The sequence below is a fragment of the Aquarana catesbeiana genome, linkage group LG12, assembly GCF_042186555.1.
Source record: "Aquarana catesbeiana isolate 2022-GZ linkage group LG12, ASM4218655v1, whole genome shotgun sequence".
Taxonomy (NCBI): domain Eukaryota; kingdom Metazoa; phylum Chordata; class Amphibia; order Anura; family Ranidae; genus Aquarana; species Aquarana catesbeiana.
Genome location: NC_133335.1, coordinates 213740454 through 213763304, shown reverse-complemented (window position 1 = coordinate 213763304; position 22851 = coordinate 213740454). Strand labels below are relative to the sequence as shown.

At 44.4% G+C, this 22851-nt stretch overlaps 1 long non-coding RNA gene across 1 annotated transcript; it reads left to right on the top strand.

The window, feature by feature from the left end:
- The first annotated feature begins 20361 nt into the window (after positions 1-20361).
- On the top strand, positions 20362-22588 carry LOC141114294 (uncharacterized). The gene is made up of 2 exons (XR_012236893.1): positions 20362-21221; positions 21384-22588. It is a non-coding gene; the product is annotated as an uncharacterized lncRNA (long non-coding RNA).
- The last annotated feature ends 263 nt before the right edge of the window (positions 22589-22851 follow it).

The window sequence follows — 22851 nt, the reverse complement described above, 5'->3', positions numbered from 1 at the left end:
GATGTGTTTCAGTGCTCCACTACCTTAATCACACAGGAAAACTCACCAGATTCCCATGACTACCAACTACAGTCTCCATAAGGCCCATTGCCCATTATATAAAGAGGCAAAAGGGGCCAACATAGTGTAAAACCATCAATATTTTATTGTTAAAAACACTTCAAAAATGCTTACTCACATTTGTTGGTGCTAACCTCACATCAATGGTTATAAGCGCGTTAATACAATTAAAGACACTGCAGTGATTTCCTCCTCTAGTGTATATGGCGTGTGTGTCTCGGTATCCATCTCTCCGGCTCCTGTCTCCTATCTCCTGAGTGTACTGAGCTTCACTTCCGGGTGCAGTGAGCGTGATGGTGTTACATCCGGTCCCATCCCACACGTTTCATCATCAAGGCGTTCTCAGGAGGCTGAGATACCAACTCAGAAGCACATTTTCTTTTTTTTTTTTAGAAATAAATGTATATTTATGTAGAAGTTTCAAGTGGACATACTATTAGAGTTTACCATAAAGTGATACTACACCCTGATTTATTTATTTTTTTGGAAATTCTTTTTATTGGTTTTAAAGAATTAAGTGGTAGAAAACAGACCCTCTGGGCATTACCCTGCTTGAGGTAAACAACAAAACAAACATCTCTAATTATCCCCACTCAGCTCAGTTAGAAGTAATAAGAAATAAGTTAAGAAATATGTTTTGAAATAAAGAAAAATGGAAGAGCCTCTGCATTATCCCCAATACCCATGTTGCAGCACATTACAAAACAATAATGAATATATTACATTTATTTCCCCAGATAACCATTGAGATATCTCAGCTCACCTTTGTCCTGAAATCATAGAGGATGTAATCACCCAATAGCTATAATGGAGCTATAGTGGATTGATGGATGGTTATTTACCCAGTAACAAACCTTCATTAGCTGTTGAGCTCAGTGCTATCAGGGAACCAAGCTGTCCTCAGATGGTCCCATTTACAGACACTGGCTCTGTACCTCTGAATTGCTGTGATTGGTCACAGAGAAATCAATCACAGCAATTGCAGTGTATGTTTACCTCTGTGAGCCCTCCCCTTCCTATTACAACAGAGAAAGGGGAGAAAATATCATTCACTCATTCATTCATTCATTCATTCATTAGTTCTTAAATCACTGTGCAGATCATGGCAGCAGTGGCTGCAATGTTTTTGAAACCTTTCACCCCTCACACGCCTACACTTCTGATCTCTATAGTGTCATATATGACATGTATGTGTGTTAACCCTTTACCTCCCTTATCCTGCTTGCTATCATCTTCATCTCCATCCTCCCATTAATCCTTTCACCAATCTCATCCCTCTGTGTATGACCTATAATGCTGCTGTTCCTAGTACACCATTACCGAGTGCCATGATTTATCCCCCTCAACACCATGTTTCTTCATTTCCAAAAAATTGTGCCAAAAATCAGAAATATTGGTGTGTCAACTTTCCAAAAAGGGGTCATTTTGGAGGGTGCTGGCCTGGCATTTTTTTTTAAGTAAGGGAAATTTTTTCCAATATATAGTAAATGATAAAAAAAAAAAAAACACAGTGGTTATTAAATTCCACCAAAAGAAAGCTCTGTCTCAAAAAAATCTAAGAAATTCTTTTGCAAACAGTGTTGCATGACAGGGTAAATATTAGGCAAAGCATCGCAGCAATATGACCTAGTAAAGGGGTATTACAGGCTGGTGCTCAAGTGGTTAACCTACCAGCATGCCTTTGGATTGTGAGAGGAAACCCAAATAGGCACAGGGAGAACATGCAAACTCAATGCAGTCAGTGTCCTAGCCAGGATTTGAACCAAGGACCCAAGTGCTGGAAGGCATAAGGGCTAACCACTAAATCACTTAGTAAGCTACAAGGGGGAAATCAGGATTGATAGAGACAAATCCTTTGGCAGTTTAAACAGTGCATGCATATTCAATTTAGCTGTATATTTAACAAAAAAGGAAATACCGCGCTAATAGCTAAACAAAATGAAATGAAAAAGGAAAATAAAAAAGCTGCAGCTCAAGATTCACAGCGAGGCTTGGTTGTCTATTTAAGCGATGAGTCAGCGCGTCGCTCGTTCCCCATGACTAAGTCAATCTTTGACGAAACGTACGTTGGGTAGTAGGCGTGCTGATGTCATCGCGGTGTACTGTGTACTGGTGGACAGGTGTCTGCGAGCCGGCCGCCATTCTCCTACGAGTTTGTTTTACTCCTGTTTGATGTAAGTGCAATACTTCCTTTTTATAATAAATGATACATGCGGATTCACACTATGGAGAGTTTCTCTTTTTATCCCTATAATGCGGATCGCTGGTGTATTTTGTGAGTCCCAATCCTATGGCATATCCTTATTACCATCAAGTGAAAATCTGCTGGCGTTGGTCTGATGTCAGGTTATTGATCCTAATTCACAGGCTTGCTATTGCTTGCCTTTTCGTAAGTGTGCATTTTTTAAGGTGGAGGTTCACTGTCACTGGTGTTTTTATTCATCATTTTTCTTAACACACAAAGGATTGCTTGTCAAGATTCACTTCCCAGAACATTATTTCTTTATGAGACTTTTTTTGATGGTATCCCCTTTTATGTGGGGACTCACCACCATATCACACGTCACTCAGATTGTCACAATATGTTTGTTTAATTAATATTTTTTGCAGCGCAGCTTTCCTTTTCTAACTGTATATTTAGCTGTTTGCATTGAGTATCAGAAATATTAATTAATTTAGTTTTGTTTTGAATACATTCATTTTATTACTAATTTTGTTTTGTGGGTTCGTTTCGGAATTAGTTTAGTTTAATTTTGTTTTGTTAAATTTTCAAACAAATTCCCAATTTTTGGAATTTTGCCGCCCCATCCTTAACAACGGATGACTCGTCAGCTCTCAGTGGGCTTGCCCGCTGAGAGCTGAAATGTAAAAACAAAAATAGACTTAGACAAAAATTAAACTTTTTGGAAGGTGTGCGTCCCGTTACATCTGGCATAAAACTAATACAGCAGAGTGCGCATGCGCGAGAGCTCCGTGATGGCCGCCTAAGCCCGGAGCTCCGCACCACCCCGGACCGACGAGCGGCATAACCCTGGTCTTAGCAGGCGGAGGACCCACACAAGCACTCCCCCCGCTTGCGGAACAGCGGGGGAACACGGTGAGATGGCAGGCGCACAAGTGCGCCGAGATTTGGGCCTGCAATTCGTAGCGGTGGCGGCGGACGGGTGCACCAAGATGGCCGCTGACGGGGACACAGCTAGGCCTCACCCAGCCACACAGTACAAGGGGACGGAGCAACGTCCCATACTCACCCCCCCCCCCGACCCTGACCTATGCCCAGGCAGCTCAGGGAGGCCCCAACACGCTTCATACTGCACATCAGGGCATGCACCAGCACCAAGCCTCACAGGGAGCCCACAGAGAAACACCCAGCGGTGAGCAGGGGGAAGATGGCGCTTCTCCCTCAGGCATATCCCCTCATCTCCACTCATCTGCAGGCACCCCACCTGGATACTCATTTAAGGATATCTCTGCTATCCAAGAAGATCTCTTCTCCAAATTCTCTGCTCTTTTAGAAAAGGGCCTGGCCGATACAGCTTCCCAGATCACTAATACAATCAAATCGGACCTCTCTAACCTGGGTTCTAGGATGGAGACTATGGAAGACAAAATTGACCACACGGTCGCCAGAACCAACCAGAATGCCGCACACCTCCAATCAGTCCAAGAACAGCTAGAAACGGCCCTATCAAGAATTGATGAACTCGAAAACAGGTCCAGGAGGTATAACTTCCGAATAAGAGGCCTCCCTGAGTCTTTTACGCATATCCCCCTCACGGTGCAGGACTTTATCTCAGAACTTATTCCCAACATCCCGCCGTATAGGCTAGAGCTGGATAGGGCGCACAGAGCCCTGGGACCCCCGAGGAAGGACGGGTCCCCAAGGGACATAATAGTAAAACCGCACTTCTATGCGGTCAAAGAGGAAGTAATGAGACAATCTCGTCTGAAGCCCAAGCTCCAACATCAGGGTCACCAAATTCAGGTCTTTGCTGACCTAGCCCAATCCACCATACAAAAAAGACGCACCCTCAAACCCCTCCTTTCAGTTTTGACGGAATGAGACATCAAATACCGCTGGACATTCCCCTTTGCAGTAAAGTTCTCCTTACAAGGCAAGACCTACGCTTTCTCCAACCTCCCGGAAGGTGAGAGACTTTTCCTCTCCCTCAAGCTGATCTCCCAGGAAGCACCCATGGAACTCTCCTCATCCTCTTCGGGCTCATCCAAACGCCCCCCTCCAGGCAGCCCATTCTCCCCTCTCTGGATCAAGGGCCCTTCCAAGAGGAGCAAGGACGGCAGACCCCCATAACGGGGATTGACGGTCCCCTTCTTTTACACCCAGACCTTCCACGGTCTTTCCTGTTCGGGACTGCTCCCCTCCTTTGATTGAGCTAATGCTCTTCCTTCCAATCCCACGGCCCAATCGGGGCTTCTGTTACAGGTCACTCCATCTCCTTTACAGAATGGACACTGCCTGCTGTTGAGGCTATCCAAAGTGAATCACCTTCGGAGAACAGCTCCAGAGTTCCCTTTGCCTTTTAGAAGCGGGAGAGAGATCTCTTTTCAATCCGATCTGAGATTTAGAACACTGAGTCTTCAGTTCTTCATAGCACTCAGTAACCAATTTTCTTTTCAGATCCAGGCTTAGGGTTGTAGGTAGCTTAGAACTGGTGGCCACTCTTTTTCTATTTTATTTAATTTTGAATAGCTCCCCCTGATTCCTTTTTATAGTCTTCACGAATGTTTATATAGTTCTACGATTGCAGTACAATATTGCACTTAACGAGATGAAGATCTTATACTACGTTATGCAAATTTGTTGTTAAAGTTACATTGAAGTATGGGTCCGGGGTGGTACCCTTGCGCCTCCTCTCACTTCAAGGGAAACCAATGTGTTCCCGCGGAGTGAGACTTCCCTCGCCCACTACGGACGAGGGAAGATTTAAAATGGAGTTCAAGCGGTCAGACACACCGCTACCCTCCGCGGGTCCTCCTAGAGGGCCCTTGTTATTATTGTTGTTGTTGTTTTTCTTGTCTACTTGTCTCTCCTTCTTCCCTCCACTTTTTCTCACCACCTTTTTCTCTCCTAGCTGGCGGCCTGGGGATGCCCCGGTTCCTCCCGCACTCAGTTATAGCATGGACCAGCTCCCCTTCACGTCCTCTATGATTACACTCCAACACGAGGTAAGTGGCTGCTGGGCCGGTGATCACTCTCCCCTCTGTTCCCATGGCTAGTGTCTAAGGGTCTAGATCTCAGGGTGGCCTCTCACAACGCTCAGGGGCTCAATTCTCCTAGGAAAAGAAGAGTAGCTTTGGACCATTACAAATCCCTCAAACTAGATGTAGTACTCCTACAGGAGACGCATTTCCCGATTCGGTACAGTCCCAAGTTCCTACACGCCTACTACCCATCTTTTTTTCTGGCAAACGCGCCAAACAAAACCAAAGGCGTAGCAGTACTTTTCTCTAAAAACAGTAAATTTAACCATATTTCTGATCTTAAAGACCCAGAGGGCAGGTTCATTCTTGTAAAGGGCACTCTGGAGGGAGTACTATACTCCATAATCTCTTATTATGCCCCTAATAAGGGTCAAGCAACCTTCTTCCAGAACCTCTTTGCAACACTCGACCCCCTCCTGGAGGGAAAAGTCATTTGGGGAGGGGACTCAAATGTAGCGTTTGACCAGGGTCTAGACAAAAACAACCCTCTCAAAGGAAGACTAACACGCCCCACAAAATTAAGCACCAGAATAGCCAAAATGATTCACTCCCAGGGGTTAGTAGATATTTGGAGGGAGTTGAATCCCACGGCCAGGGACTTTACACACTTCTCCTCTCCCCACCAGACCTACGCAAGGATAGACCACATACTGATTCAGTCTAATCTCATCCCTCTCTCCTCTAAAGCTAAAATTTTAGACATAGTCTGGTCGGACCACTCACTGGTCCTCCTGACGTTGAAAAACGTTCTGTCGCGTAGCGGGGGCTTTTATTGGAGATTGAACGAGTCTCTCCTGGGGGATCCGGTTAAAGCCAAATTAGTAGCAGACGCGATCAAGGAATATTTTCGGATAAATGATGTGGGAAACATCTCCCCCGAAACACTGTGGGCAGCCCACAAGGCCTCGGTCCGTGGTGAACTCATCAGATTAGCCACTCAAGTTAAAAAGGAGAGGCTGATCGATATTCATAGGCTTGAACAGAAATGTATTGCTTTAAAAATCGAACACAAAAAAACTCCGTCTAAAGATCTTAATAAAAAACTAGACATGATTAGATTGGAACTCAACTTAGCTTTAACGGCCAAAGCCGAAAAACACATTAGATGGAGCAGAGAAAAATTTTACTGCCACAAGGACAGAGTCGGGACAATGCTTGCCGCGAAACTCTCCCCCAAGTTCCAATCTCGTACTTTCCCCAAAGCCTCCCACAGCCAATCCATCCAAAATCATGAAAGCTTTCCACGAATTTTACTCAGGATTATACAAAGCCACACAAAAAGCAAGCGACATCTCGATCGCTTCCTTTCTCTCGAATATTAAACTGCCTTCTCTTTCCAAAGACCATAGAGACCTTATGGAGGAACCCTTTTCCTCAGACGAGATAAGGGAAGTTATCAAAAACCTTAAGATAGGTTCGGCCCCGAGGCCGGATGGTTTGTCAGTCCCTTACTACAAAAAGTTCGGGGATATACTGGCCCCCCATATGGCAAAATTTTTCAATTTGAAGAAATCAGGCTCCCCAATGGATCCCCACCTGAACACGGCTTTCATAACAGTTATTCTCAAACCCAATAAGAACCACGAAGAAGTAGAGAACTATAGGCCCATTTCCCTAATCAATAACAACCTCAAGACACTCACTAAAATCTTAGCCAACCGACTAGCCTCCTTTATCAAGCAGTACGTACACAAAGATCAGGTAGGTTTTATCCCGGGGAGGCAGGGCCCAGATCAAATTAGGAGAGCGTTGGACATTGTCTCCATTCTCCAATCAAATTGGGAGGGGGGCCCCAAACAAGCAGGAATGCTGTTGTCGTTAGATTTACATAAGGCCTTCGACTCGATCGAGTGGCCATACCTTTTTTCCCTCCTGGAGAGATGGGGTTTCGGGGCTAGATTCTTAGGGATATTACGATCCCTCTACTCCAACCCGGCAGCAATAATCCGACTACAGGGCCAATACTCCAAACCCCTTCAAATAGCGAGAGGGACGAGACGGGGATGCCCTCTCTCCCCTCTGATTTTCGCCATGGCCATAGAAACACTTGCGATAGCGATTAGATCAAACCCTAACACCCACGGCGTATCCTGTGGGGAACAAGTTCACAAGTGTGGGCTCTTCGCCGATGATATGCTCCTTTTCATAACGTCTCCTATCACATCACTCCCTAATTTATGCAAACTATTGAAAGACTTCTCTGGCACCTCAGGCCTTAAGGTAAATTATTCTAAATCATCAGCTTTAAATATCTCCCTGCAGTCCGATACGGTTTCCGCACTCCAAAGCTCCTTTGACTTTAAATGGAACAACCAATGGATAGATTATTTAGGAATTAAACTTCCGGCTAGAACGGAACAATTGTACCCCTTAAACTTTCCGCCAATGTACCGTAAATTAGAGGCTGACCTGGGATCATGGTCCAAGGGGGAGATTTCTTGGCTGGGCAGAGTTCACGCAGTAAAGATGACACTTTTGCCCAGACTGCTATACCTTTTCAGGGCCATTCCGATAAATATAAACAAAGAACACCTATCCAATTTCCAAAAGAAGATCACCAAATTCATCTGAGGGGGAGAGGACATAGATTTCAACAAAAAACCCTATTCCTGCCAAGAGCTCAGGGTGGCATGGGGGCTCCTCAGCTCTTCTGGTACTTTCAAGCAGCTAGGCTGGCCCAAATATCCTTGGTGTACTCTAAGGCAGAGAAGCCAGACTGGATTCAGATAGAGAGACAGGCAGTCCCCACATATACCCTGGACTTTCTCCTCTGGACTCCCCACAAACAGAGACCCCCAATACTCTCCCCATCTCTATCTCAATCATTTCACTTATGGGATAACCTTAGGAAAAATTCGGCCCTAATCTCAAGATGCCTTCCCTTAGCACACATCTTCAATAATCCTGATTTTCCCCCTGGGTTGGATATTAAGGCTTTTCGTTGGTGGTTGGACAAGGGACTGTACCGAATCGGACATTTTTTCACGAATGAGGGTCCTATCTCCTTGGAGCAAGGTGTAAGGCTTCTGGAAATCCCGAACTCTGAGCGTTTCAGATTCCACCAAATAAGACATTTCCTCTGCCAACGTTGGAGAGGAGATAATCCCTCACATACCGCCTTTACGCCATATGAACTATGGTGTGGTCGCTCTTTGGAACAGAGGGGAGGGATTTCCGTCATCTACCAGTCACTAGCCCTTCACCCCCAAAAGTCTCCCTATATGCTTGACTGGGAAAGGGATCTAGCTTTTGAATGGGAAGCCTCTAAATGGAGAAGCTCCTTTAACAGAGCCTTTAAAGGTATTAAAAACCTTTCCTTAATCGTAGGAAGTGTTAAGGTTTTGACAAGATGGTATCTTACCCCTGCCAAGCTCTCCAGAATGTTCCCAACAGCTGACCCCAAGTGTTTTCGGGGGTGTCAGCTCTTGGGCTCAATGGCTCATGTCTGGTGGGAATGCCCTAGACTGAGGCCCTTTTGGGATAAGATATTCTCCCTAATACGGAAAACAACGCAAATTCAAATCCCGAAATCTCCGGCTATAGCTCTTCTCAATGATAACTTGCCCAAGACTCCGAAGCACTCACGTAAACTTATACACTTCATCCTCCTAGGTGCAAAACTCACCATTGCTAAGGCTTGGAAACAGCCCAAAGTCTCGTGAAAGCAGCAATTCGTAAAATTTCCTGGATTATGGCCCAGGAGAAACTAGCTAGCATCCTAGATGACAAAAAAACGCAATTTGAAACTATTTGGGAGCCTTGGGCACAGTTCGTGGGCATCTCTCTTATACCCGGAATCCAACCCCAAAACTAAAAGTGGACAATTGGGGGGCGGGGGCCCCTCCAGTTGGCCGGCTAACTTTCCTCTCTCACTTTCCCCCCTTCTCTATTTCTCTTCTACCCTTCTAGACTTAGTTCTCATCGATTATGTTCACCTGCCGGGGGAGACTAGGTCAGATCCTCCTTTAAATTGCCGTAAGGTTTTTTTTGAACAGAAATTCTTATTATTGGGACAAGTAATTGATTGATGTTCCAGGGTTCACGCTGTTCAGCTGTAGCCTATAGTATTTAGTTAGAAATGTGACTTGGGACACTAGGGCCTCAGGATGATGGCTGGTAAAGGGAGGCGTGGGGGCTCCTACTGTGCACAGCATGATCCCATCTGGGGTGCCGGTGGGATCCTCTAGAGCCACTCTGGTCCATGGTCATGATCCTAGTGGTCCCTTTATATATTTGTTCCAGTAACTTTTCGCCAGGCATTGTTCCTCCTAGCAATAATTTAACAATCTTAGTGAGCCTTACCACTGTTAGCTCTCTAGCCCCTGCAGGGGAAGGTTACTTACCATCTGATGGTACATGATATGTCGATACAAATTCTGTATTCTATTTTTTTGTTTTTGTATAAAACTAATAAAAGATTTTGAAAGTAAAAAACTAATACAGCATTTCATAACAAGAACATCATACCAACTGTCAGAAATGGTGGTGGTAGCGTGATGGTCTGGGGCTTCAGGACCTGGACGACTTACCATAATTGATGGAACCATGAACTCTGAGCTCTACCAGAAAATCCTAAAGGAGAATTTCCGTCCATCAGTTTGTGACCTCAAGGTCAAGTGCATTTGGGTTATGCAGCAGGACAATGATCCAAAACACAACAGCAAGTCCACCTCCAAATGGTTCAAACAAAGCAAAATTTAGGTTTTCGAGTAGCCTAGTCAAAGCCCGGACGAATTTTAAACAACATTCGCCAAGCTCTTGGCAAATTGAACATGGGCAGTTTTCCCCATTACTAGTGGTCAAATGAGGAAAGGGGAAGGGAAAGGGCATTTTGGAACCTTGAAAATAGACATTGTTTAATTGTCAAGAACAATCTTATTACCATGTACTGTAAATAAAATACAGTCACAGGTAAATTCTAGTTGTAATTTTTCAAATCCTGCTCAGGTATTTCTGATCAGCATGTCACCGTTTTTACTGATTTTACTGTCACTAGGTAAAAAGACATTTACAGGTGGTCTTATTAGATACATACAGACAGAGATGAACAGTGTACCAGTACAACCACACAGGCAGAATTCAACGTCACAGAAATGTAACAGATAATGGAACACATTTTGGCCACCATAATTTAAAACAAGTCTTTATTGTACCACGGCAGCTTTTAGGACTGTACCCAGGAAGAAGAGAATTGAGGACCCTTTTTGCTGCCAGCAATTCTCTGGTGTGTCATATCACACTGACTCTGGTGGACTATCCCTCAATACTCAGGGGTAACAACTGGCCAAGCTATGGGCCATCACGGCATCAATGCCTGGGGCCACATTCATATGAAAGTCAAACATTACTGCAGTACCCTGGCTTAGACATGAGCCACACACTGTGTCCCTCTGTAAAAGTGCCGTCCCATGTTACTACACACCTGAGCCTGTGTCCTCTCCACCAGTCCAGCGTACCTCTGTCACCTCACTCCCAGTGATAGAATGGAGCACAAGCGCAGGCATCATGCGTTCACTTACTTATCTCTTTCACTCTCCTGTACCATGCGACTAGGTCCATGAGGTCTTCATACCACAGGTTCAGTCCCAGATACTTTTGGGGAACCGACCACTAGGGAAGTAGGCAGAATACCGACCCCCTCGAGGACCCATTACCTACGCATTGATGACTGGCTGCCATACATTCCGACCAGTTTATGGTTACCTGTGGCAACTTCTCTCCTTCGCCGACTCTTCTGCTGAATTAACCCTTCATAGTGCCTTTCCTCTTGTACCCCATGTGCATGCTTTGCAGAACCCTGTTTTTCTGATACACAATGTTCCACCAGGAGCCCCTTTATGCCGCGTACACACGAGCGGACTTCTCGTCGGACTGAACTCCGAAGGGCTTTTCGACGGAGTTCCAATGAAACGGACTTGCCTACACACGATCACACCAAAGTCCAATCGTTTCAAACGTGATGATGTACGACCAGACTAGAAAAGGAAGTTCAATAGCCAGTAGCCAATAGATGCCCTTGCGTCGTTTTTGGTCTGTCGGACTAGCATACAGACGAACGGTTTGTTCGATAGGAATTGAGTCCGTTGGAAAGATTTGAAACTTGTTCTATTTCTAAGGTCCGTCAGATTTTTGGACAGAAGAGGTCTGATGAAGCCCACATGATCGAATTGTCCGATGGATTCGTTCCATCGGACCTTTGATGCCGAAAAGTCCGGTCGTGTGTACGCGGTATTAGAGTAACTTCAGACTAGGCATTTGGACAGTTCAAGAACTTTTACTGAATGCATCTGCAACCTTCTCAGGTCACAATGCATGCTCAGTTCTCCTCACTAACTACGCTATGGCTGCCCAGGCATACCTGTACAGGTGTAGGTCCAAGACTGCTAGAGTCCATTAGTGGAGAATCCCTTTTGAGTTGAGGACGGACATTGCTCCAGGCTACATATTTCCCTGTGATACGGACCTTCTTGCTTCCTCCTATTTATATATAAACCAGGGAGAAGGGCAGAATCCAAAAAGCCTAAGCTTAACCTTTCTCTAATGTGGGCAGCTTACTCTCGCTTACTAGCAGTACACGTACTTAGTAGGTACCTGCCTACAGGCCCACCTGCTGTGCTGTCCCATATACACTCATATTAAAGCGGAGTTCCACCCAAAAATGGAAATTCCGCTTTAAGGGAAGGTGACCCCCTGACATGCCACATCTGGGGGGGGGGAGTGGATACCCTCTTTTTAGAGGGTTTCAGCTCCCACTTCCTCCCGGCGCACCGCGACACCGGATGGGAGATCACCTCTCCCCCTCCCTCTCGGCAATCATCTATGACACGTCACTGGTCCCAGATGATTGCCCGGCCAGTCACGTGTGCAGTGCGTGCCCGCTTGTGAAGCCACAGCCGGGCGCCCACAGTGACAATTCCGGCGCTGCAGAGAGGAGGGGGAGATGAGCGGGGCTTCGTTCCCCCGCATCGCTGGACTCTGGGACAGGTAAGTGTCCGATTATTAAAAGTCAGCAGCTGCAGTATTTGTAGCTGTAGACTTTTAATTTTTTTTTTTTAAGCGGAACTCCACTTTAAGTACACCTGTTCAATTGCTTGGTAACACAAATTGTTGATCAGTTAATCACATGGCAGCAACTCAATGCATTTAGGCATCTAGACGTGGTAAAGATGACTTGCTGAAGTTAAAACCAAGCATCAGAATAGGGAAGAAGAGGGATTTAAGTGGCTTTGAACATGGCATGGTTGCTGGTGCCAGGTGGGCTGGTCTGAGTATTTCAAAAACTGGTATGCAGAATACCATCTCTGAACACATTACACATCGAACCTTGAAGAAGATGGGCTACAGCAGCAGAAGACCACACCGGGTGACACTCCTGTCAGCTAAGAACAGGAAATTGAGGCTACAATTTGCACAGGCTCACCAAAATTGGACAATAGTAGATTGGAAAATCTTTTCTTGGCACACTTTGGACCCCTTAGTACCAATTGAGCATCGTTTAATCACCACGGCCTACCTGAGTATTGTTGCTGACCATGTCCATCCCTTTATAACTACAGTGTTCCCATCTTCTGATGGCTCCTTCCAGCAGGATAATGCACCATGTCACAAAGCTCAAACCATCTTACCACTGGGCAATTAAGTCACTGTACTCCAATGGCCTCCACATTCACCAGATCTCAATCCAATAGAGCACCTTTGGGATGTGGTGGAACGAGAGACAAATCTGCAGACAAATCTGCAGAGATTGCGCAATGCTATCATGTCAATATGGACCAAAATCTCTGAGGAATGTTTCCAACATCTTGTTGAATCTAGAAAGGAGGAGGAGAAAAACCAAGGGCTACTCCAAGAATGCCCTAATTCACCAAGGAGGTTTGGACTATTGTGGTACCCAAGTATAGAGTAAGACAAAGATAAAAGAATGCAGTTCATTTTAATTACAAAAATATACAAGTTTCAATAGAAACAACTTAGAAGTTGTTACAAGGTAAACAAATAAGCGAAAACATTTACGAGGCACAATGAAGTAAAAGAGGACGTTGGCCTCAACAGTTTCGCGGCCATTGCCACTTCCTCAGGAGGCGTCCAATTATAACATCTAGAAGACATATAATCAAGATTACAATAAAACAGGGGGGAAAGAGGGGAGAGGAAGGGGAATGAAAAAGGGGGGGAGGAAGGGGAATGGGGGGAGAGGAGGGGGAGAAAAAAAGCGGGGTGTGAAAAGGAGGGAAGGGGAGAAGGAAAGAGAGGGGGAAGGAAGGAAATAGGGAAGGGGAAGAGGGAGGGGGGGAAGGAAGGGGAATGGGGGGAGAGAAAGAGAAGAAAAGAGGGGAATGGAAAGGAGGGAAGGGGGAAAGGGGAAGAGGAGGGGGAAGGAAGGGAATAGGTAGGGGGAAAGGGTGAGGGAGGAGGGGAGGGGGGGGGGGAATGAGGGAATGGTGAGGGATTACCTTACCTATTCCCTTCCTCCCCCCTCCTCTTCCCCTTTCCCCCTTCCCTCCTTTCCATTCCCCTCTTTTCTTCTCTTTCTCTCCCCCCATTCCCCTTCCTTCCCCCCCTATCTCTTCCCCCTCTCTATTTCCTTCCTTCCCCCTCTCTTTCCCTCTCCCCTTCCCTCCTTTTCACCACCCCCCCCTTTTTTCTCCCCCTTCTCTCCCCCATTCCCCTTCCTCCCCCCTTTTTCCTTCCCCTTCCTCTCCCCTCTTTCCCCTCCCTTTCCTTTCCCCTCCTTTTTCCCTTCTCTCCTCTTTTCCCCAAGTCTGGTTTTCTTTTCCTTGTTCTTCCTTATTTCCCCTTTCTTTCCCTCACCTCCTTTTTCAGTCCCTTAGTGTCACAGAGCATATCTCATCCCACATGATACTAACTCAATATTATATTTTATTTACTTATAGTCCGTCCCAATAGCCCCCCGTGTCCGCCCCCAGGGAGAACACCCTCTCTGGGTGTCTCAGAATTGCCGTTCTCTGCCTATTTTGGCAGTTATTGGTGAGTTTTGTTACATAATGCTTAAACACTCCAAGATTACCATGCATTATCACTTTACCTTCTGAATGTTTTTATGTAATCTTGATTATATGTCTTCTAGATGTTATTATTGGACGCCTCCTGAGGAAGCTGCATTGGCCGCGAAACAGTTGAGGCCAACGTCCTTTTACATCATTGTGCCTCCATCTATCTATGGGGGTTTCGTCTATTGTTATTTTAAATGTTTTCGCTTATTTGTTTACCTTGTAACAACTTCTAAGTTGTTTCTATTGAAACTTGTGTATTTTTGTAATTAAAATAAACTGCATTGTTTTATCTTTGTCTTACTCTATACTTGGGTACCGCAATAGTCCAAACCTCCTTGGTGAATTAGGGCATTCTTGGAGTAGCCCTTGGTTTTTCTCCTTCTCCTTTCTAGTATAATAACTTAGGAAGATGGTAACCCTTTCCCTTATGATACCTCTTGTCAACCCTTTGTGGCAATCCTTGTTCATCTTGTTGAATCTATTGCCATGAAGAATTAAGTTCTGAAGGCAAAAGGGGGTCCAACCCGTTAACAGCAAGGTGTACCTAATAAAGTGTATGAGCTAGGCCAGCAATGGCGAACCTTGGCACCCCAGATGTTTTGGAACTACATTTCCCATGATGCTCATGTACTCTGTAGTGTAGTTGAGCATCACGGGAAATGTAGTTCCAAAACATCTGGGGTGCCAAGGTTCGCCATCACTGTGCTAGACAGTCATGGTGTTACATCTGAGAAGAAGGAAAAGACATTGATATTTTTATTCAAAGAACAATACATTTACTCTAACATGCCTACATCCTTTACTTTAGTGACTCACTCGTGATGAATCAGTGTTAAACATTTTGTATTTATGATTTGTGCCTGTTCTTCTCATAAAGAATCATCTGTCCTATATTTTAAGAAAGATTGGAAAGGTCAGTCAAGGTGCTTATTGGCCTACAAAACCTCCACTAGAGGGTGTGAAGACTCTAAAGTTGAGAAAGATCGCCAAACGGGAGAAGGAATTTGGTTGTGGTAGAAAATGCCTCTAATCTTACAGGGAGGTTTAATGACTCAGTACCTAAAAAGAGCATTGCACATGAATGTGAAAAATGTGCGTAGAAATGTTGATTCTTTCAGATGAAAAAAAAAAGTAACAAAAGAAAACTCAACAGCAAAGACCAAAAAGAGTAACCCATCATGAGCGACAGCAATTGTCGTTAATGAGATTGCCTAACAACATTATTTCAATCACCGTCTAGGCCGAGGTCGAAATGTTCTCTTTAAAGAAGCCATCAGGAAGTCATCGGAGAGTAAAAGATGGGAGGTGAAAAACATTTCAATGGCTTTTAAGGAACGATAGTGTTTTGTTCTCATGAAGAAACGTCATTTTCGTTTTTTTTGTTTTTTTTGTGGTGGCCTATTCAGCCATGGATCTATTCATTGACAAATTCCCTGTTACATTATGCAGCGATGGGAAAAAATGTAGCTGAATGGTTTGGCAAGAGTTCTCCATGGACACAAAGTGGGAACCAGACCCGCTTAATCCTTTGGAAAGGCTGCTAATTAGGAAACAAAGGATTTTTTTCAATAATGACCAAGTTGAACATGGCGGCAGGGATATGAAAATGGATTGGAGCAAACTGCTGGCTATAGACCAGTGGATCTCTTACAGAGAAAGAAAGCTACTGCAGAGATCTAACTGCCTTTGTTTATACTGCAGAATATTAGGCTCTGCTGTGGTTTTCTGTCCAACTCAAATGGGATTTCAAAAGGAAGCACATGTGGTAAAATTATAGTTCCCTCAGTCATTGTTCACAGAGATTTTCCAGCCTGTAGGCAGGTGCAGTCTGCATTCTCCACTGCAGGTGGCACTTGACCGCAGCGGCAATGCAGATGGGGGAAGAAGTTGAGAGGAGCTTGGTTCCTCTATGATTTCCTTGGTCATCGGGGGAGGCAGCTATCCGATTGGATCTTGGTGCCCCATGTGATGTTGAAAGCCATCTTGGGTGAGGGCAGAGCCTATTTAAGGTCCCGGCTCCCTGCTTAGGCACGCATTGTGCACATGGTAATGTAAGGAAAGGTTCCCCATCTGTAGGGGACAGTGCATAGCAGCAGGGAGAGGTTCCAGAGGAGTAAGGAAGTGCAGGATCTATGCTGTCTTCTCTCAGGAAGCCTCCTGTTTGGGTGTGAACCAGCCAGGCTTCATTCCGCTCCTCGTGGCAGATGCTGTTGGCATCTTCAAGTCGTCAGGCAGCCGTTTTTACAGTTTTTACAGTTTGTAAGTGGCTCTGAACGAGTGTGCCTTCCCGCCACGCCTGTTTCTGCTGAAATTTTCTACAATATATTGCTTCGGCCTAGCTTGGACTCTTCACACCACGCTGCACCTTCAGACGAGCCCATTAGAAATTGTTTAGGAGCGATAACAAAAAACAAACGGTTTCTGAATTTAAATCAATTTCAAATTTTCTAACCCAACATGGGATACAGAAGTGGACAGTTAAGGGGCCCAGAAGAGCCATTAACACTGGTCACCTGGCGTGAGCAAATATTAATGAGTGAAAATTGAAGTGCCACACCAAAGGATTTTTTGACAAAGAAGGAACACCTTCGAAACTCGTTACCACCACCCCCCCAGTCAGATATAGAGCACAGCCAGGTGGAAAGGTGGCGGCAGACGCTACTTTTTAGCGAATACCTACTGTTATAGCAAGCAGGTCCCTCCTAGCCAGCTTCAGGATCGCTCACTGCCCCGGTTTGTGATGACATCTCCTTCTCTACATCCCTTGCTGACAAACAGCTTCTTACATGTAAGTGTGCTTTTTTAAATGTATAAATAAATACTACTCTGGTTTTAATGGGATCCTGCGCTCCTGTCCTTTTGTTTTTGAGTTACACCAAACTGTTAGTGCCGGTTCACACCAACGTGATGCGGGAACCAGCGCTATCCCTCATCGCATAGAACTCACAGGCAGTTCCCATTGCCCTATGCGAACCGCTGCGGGTGTCAATGAGAAAGTTAATGACACCCCCAGATCGGTTCGTATATTGCAGTGCGAACTGTGAATTCGGACAGGAATCCAATTCTGGTGCAGACAAAAAAAAAAAAAAAAAAAAGGGTCTTGCACGATTTTGGTCTGAATGTGATGCAAATTCAGCCATAAAATCTGTTTGGCTGAATTCACATCGCACAGACATCGTATCTGATCTGCACAGCAATGCGGTGCGAATCACATGCGATGTCTGACATCGCGCTGGTGTGAACCGGCACTAAGAGTCCAAAAAGAGGATCTATTCCAAATATACACTCACCGGCCACTTTATTAGGTGCACCTTTCCAGTAGCGAGTTGGACCCTATTTTGCTTTTAGAACTGCCTTCATTCTTCCATTCTTCGTGGCATAGATTCAACAAGGTTTTGGAAATATTCTACAGAGATTTTGGTCCATATTGACATGATAGCATCTCACAATTGCTGCAGATTTGTCGGTTGCACATTCATGATGCCAATCTCTCATTCCACCACATCCCAAAGGATTGAGATCTGGTGACTGTGGAGTACAGGGACCTCATTGTCCAGTGGTGAGATGATTGGAGCTTTGTGACATGGTGCATTATCCTGCTGGAAGGAGCCATCAGAAGATGTGTACACTGTAGTCATAAAGGGATGAACATGGTCAGCAACAATACTCAGGTAGGTTGTGGTGTTTAAACGATTTTCAATTGGTACGAAGGGGCCAAAAGTATGTCACAAAAATATCCCCCTCACCATTACACCACCACCAGCCTGAACGGTTGATACAAGGCAGGATGGATCCATGCTTTCATGTTGTTTACATCAAATTCTGACCCGACCATCTGAATGTCGCAGCTGAAATTAAGACTCATCAGACCAGGCAACGTTTTTCCAATCTTCTATTGTCCAATTTTGGTGATCCTGTGCAAATTGTAGCCTCAGCTTCCTGTTCTTAGCTGACAGGAGTGGTCTTCTGCTGCTGTAGCCCATCTGCTTCAAGGTTCAATGTGTTGTGCATTCAGAGATGGTATTCTGCATACCTTGGTTTTAACGAGTGGTTATTTGAGTTACTGTTGCCTTTCTATCATCTGGAACCAGTCTGCCCATTCTCCTCTGACCTCAACAAGGCATTTTCCTCCACACAACTGCCACTCACTGGATATTTTCTCATTTTCGGACCATTCTCTATAAACCCTAGAGATGGTTGTGTGTGAAAATCCCAGTAGATCAGCAGTTTTTGAAATACTCAGACCATCCCGTCTGGCACCAACCATGCCACTTTCAAAATCACTTAAATCCCCTTTCTTCCCCATTCTGATGCTCGGTCTGAACTTTAGCAAGTCGTCGTCACCAGGTCTAGATGCCTAAATGCACTGAGTTGCTGCCATGTGATTGGCTGATTAGCAATTTGTGTTACCAAGCAATTGAACAGGTGTACCTAATAAAGTGTCCGGTGAGCGTATAATGGGTGCTACAGCCTACGTGTTATGGGGACAACACACCATCATCAAGGCTTAAAATGTTCAGTAATCTGCCGGTATGGACTTTACACAGTTATTTAAACTGCCAGCACTTGGCAATGTTCAGCAACTGGTGGAAAAGAGTCATCCAATAAAAGTGTAGAGTATTTGATCGATTGCTGTTAGAAAGGATCGGAATGGATTAGCTCTCCACTAATCATAACCCTGAAATCTGACTTTCAGTTGGCTGCAGTGCAATACTTTTTCAGGTCGCCCTTTCCCCTTATTCAATAAAGGACAAAGTGTATTAGGTAAAAAGCTCTTAAGAGAATTGTTTCCTTTATTCCAATTAGCATCGCCTTTATGATTAACCAAATGAAATATTATTTTAGGCCGGAGAACTCGCTATTATAAACAAGCCATCTTTATAGGAACGCCAGTAAGGATTAAAGTGGAGCCCCTTCTGTAAACATAGCATGTCATGAAAAACATTAATAAATAATAGAATTATTGCTGCTTTCCAAACAGAGAATCTCCGCAGCAATGCCAGAAAAGCTGCTATTTATACATTACTGACATCCCAACTGTTATGAAAAGAATATCCCATTGTGATATTTGTTTAAAAGCAGGCAATTTCGTTTAAAATTAGAGGATTGTTCTCATAAAAGTACAGAAGTTATATAAAACGTGTTTCCAGTTAAAATACCTGCTGATGCTCAGATAAGGGCTAATGCTGATGCAATTTTCAGTCTTGTGGTGATTTGATGGATGCATGTTGTGATGTCACAGTGGGCACTCACAGTTTAGCACTGCAAAATAATGCATGGTCCATTTGGATGATTGCACTGTTGCTAAGTGACCTAAAATCATTTAGCAACAGTGGTGGCTGCTGGTATAATTCTGGGGGGGGGCAGCAAACAATGCACCCACAACCACCCTCCCCCCCCTGGGTTGGTCGGCTCACCTGCACACCCCCCCCCTGTGGGTCGGTCGGGTCACCTTCACCAAAACCCCTCACCCCAATCGGTCACATACGAGTCCTGCACTTACCCCATCGATGGCGCGGGCAGCATTTTCCTCCGGGCGGCGGGTTCCCCTACTCGGCATTACGGTGACCGTGCGTCTCCTCCTTCCTCCTCCCTCCTCCTCGGCCAATGGGCTCACTTCTTCTTTCGGCCAATCGGGAAACGGGTCTCAGGACCTGCTTCCTGACTGGCCAGGAGGAGAATCAGTGTGACAATAGCGAATACTAATTTGCTTTTGTCACACAACTGGGGGAGTTCAGGGCGCAGTGCTCTGCACCTCGAGCTCACCCTTTTTTGAATCCTATTAGAGCTTCTTGCTTTGCAGGAACACAAAATCCATCCCTTTCCCCCTGTTATAACGGAATGCTGCCTTGTTTACATAGGCAGATCTCCGTTCTGAGTCTCTGCCCAACCATCGGTGGGCGGACATTGAGTACCTGGCACTCGCAGATCGGCTTCTGCTGTAAATAATCACAGCAGAAGCGGCGTGCCAGCAGCGTGCGTGTGCACAATCACGTGATCCAGCGCACAGCTGCCACCCTGTAGCAGTAAAAGTGCTATATGGTGGTCAGCAAGTGGTTAAAGCCGGTATGGGGGGGTAGCTATCAAAAGGTGTGCATAGCAGTTCATTCAGTGAATGTGCATGTACATTCTGTGTGAATGAGGCCACAACACGATTGTTATTAGGTTATTTTCTGTTCTAGTCAAAAGTTTTTCTTAGGTTTAAACTGGAATAACCATATTTGGCCACTAGATGGTGCTAAGTACCGTAGAAAATTCAATTTGTTTTTGGGCAGGAGGATGTCATCGGAGATGTGTCATCCGACTCGACAAGATCCGCTCAAAACAGACAGATGGCAATATGTTCGCCATTTGTCCAGTGAATCGGATCGGATGAAAAACGAACAGACTGTCAGTTCCAATCATCCGATCTCGCCATAGAGGGCAGCGGAGCTCTGACAGGTCCGTACCTGCACAGTGATCAGAGACTGACCTGTTACCCGCCGGCTCAGCGGGGATCAGCTGAGTGGATCCGCCCTGTGTGAAAGGGGCCTTTGAGTTAGGTCCAGGCAGAGGCGGCTCTAGACTTTGTGAGGCCTTAGGCAAAACTTAGACATGAGGCCCCACTGTATTATGAACTGTATTAGGAGGGTACAGTATAGGGGAGTGGACAGTACAGGGGGTAGGTAAGTGGGCATAATAAAGATATATTTTCCTCAAGCAGAGCTGCACAGGGAAGCTGCTCTCGCAGATCCTACCTATTCTGGTAGGCTGTCACAAAGAGAGAAATAAAGGGGGATGGGTGGAGAAAGAAAGAAAGAAAGAAAGAAAGAAAGAAAGAAAGAAAGAAAGAAAGAAAGAAAGAAAGAAAGAAAGAAAGAAAGAAAGAAAGAAAGAAAGAAGGAAGGAAAGAGATGGACAGGAAAGAAAGAGAAAGAAAGACAGGTGGACAGGAAAGAAAGAGAAAGAAAAAAAAAAGAAAGATGGACAGGAAAGAAAGAGAAAGAAAGACAGATGGACAGGAAAGAGAAAGAAAGACAGATGGAAGGAAAGAAAGAGAAAAAAAGAAAGAGAGAAAGAAAGAAAGAAAGAAAGAAAGAAAGACAGATGGACAGGAAAGAAAGACAAAGAAAGACAGATGGAAGGAAAGAAAGAAAGAAAGACAGATGGAAGGAAAGAAAGAAAGAAAGAAAGAAAGAAAGAAAGAAAGAAAGAAAGAAAGAAAGAAAGAAAGAAAGAAAGAAAGAAAGAAAGATGGAAGGAAAGAAAGAAAGAAAGAAAGAAAGAAAGAAAGAAAGAAAGAAAGAAAGAAAGAAAGAAAGAAAGAAAGAAAGAAAGACAGAAAGAAAGAAAGAAAGAGAAAAAAAGAAAGATGGAAGGAAAGAAAGAGAAAGAAAGAAAGAAAGAGAGGGGGATGGAGGAAGAAGGAAGGAAAGAGAAAAAGAAAGAATGACAAAAAGAATGGAAATAAAGGAAGAAAGAAAGAGAGGGGGATGGAGAAAGAAAGAAAGAAAGAAAGAAAGAAAGAAAGAAAGAAAGAAAGAAAGAAAGAAAGAAAGAAAGAAAGAGAAAGAAAGACAGATGGACAGGAAAGAAAGAGAAAGAAAAAAAAAAGAAAGATGGACAGGAAAGAGAAAGAAAGACAGATGGAAGGAAAGAAAGAGAAAAAAAGAAAGAAAGAAAGATGGAAAGAAAGAAAGAAAGAAAGAAAGAAAGAAAGAAAGAAAGAAAGAAAGAAAGAAAGAAAGAAAGATGGACAGGAAAGAAAGAGAAAGAAAAAAAAAGAAAGATGGACAGGAAAGAAAGAGAAAGAAAAAAAAAGAAAGATGGACAGGAAAGAAAGAGAAAGAAAAAAAAAGAAAGATGGACAGGAAAGAAAGAGAAAGAAAGACAGATGGAAGGAAAGAAAGAAGGAAAGAAAGAAAAGAAAGAAGGAAAGAAAGAAAGAAAGAAAGAAAGAAAGAAAGAAAGAAAGAAAGAAAGAAAGAAAGAAAGAAAGAAAGAAAGAAAGACAGAAAGAAAAGAAAGACAGATGGAAGGAAAGAAAGACAAAGAAAGACAGATGGAAGGAAAGAAAGAAAGACAGATGGAAGGAAAGAAAGAAGGAAAGAAAGAAAGACAGAAAGAAAGAAAGACAGAAAGAAAGAAAGAAAGAAAGAAAGAAAGAGAAAGAAAGAAAGAAAGAGAAAGAAAGAGAGGGGGATGGAAGAAGAAGGAAGGAAAGAGAAAAAGAAAGAATGACAAAAAGAATGGAAATAAAGGAAGAAATAAAGGAAGAAAGAAAGAAAGAAAGAAAGAAAGAAAGAAAGAGAGGGGGATGGAGAAAAGAAAGAAAGAAAGAAAGAAAGAAAGAGGGATGGGGAAAGAATGAAGGAAAGAGAAAGAAAGAGACAAAAAGAATGGAAAGAAAGAGAGGGGAATGGAGGAAGAAGGGAAGGAAGAGCATCCCCTACATCAGTGTACTCACTGGGAGGCAGGAGGGACTGGATGGATGGATGGATCAGACTCCCCTTGTCCTTTTCTCTTTGCTGGGCTTCAGTTTGAATCTTCCCGCCCACACATCTCCTTCTCTGAG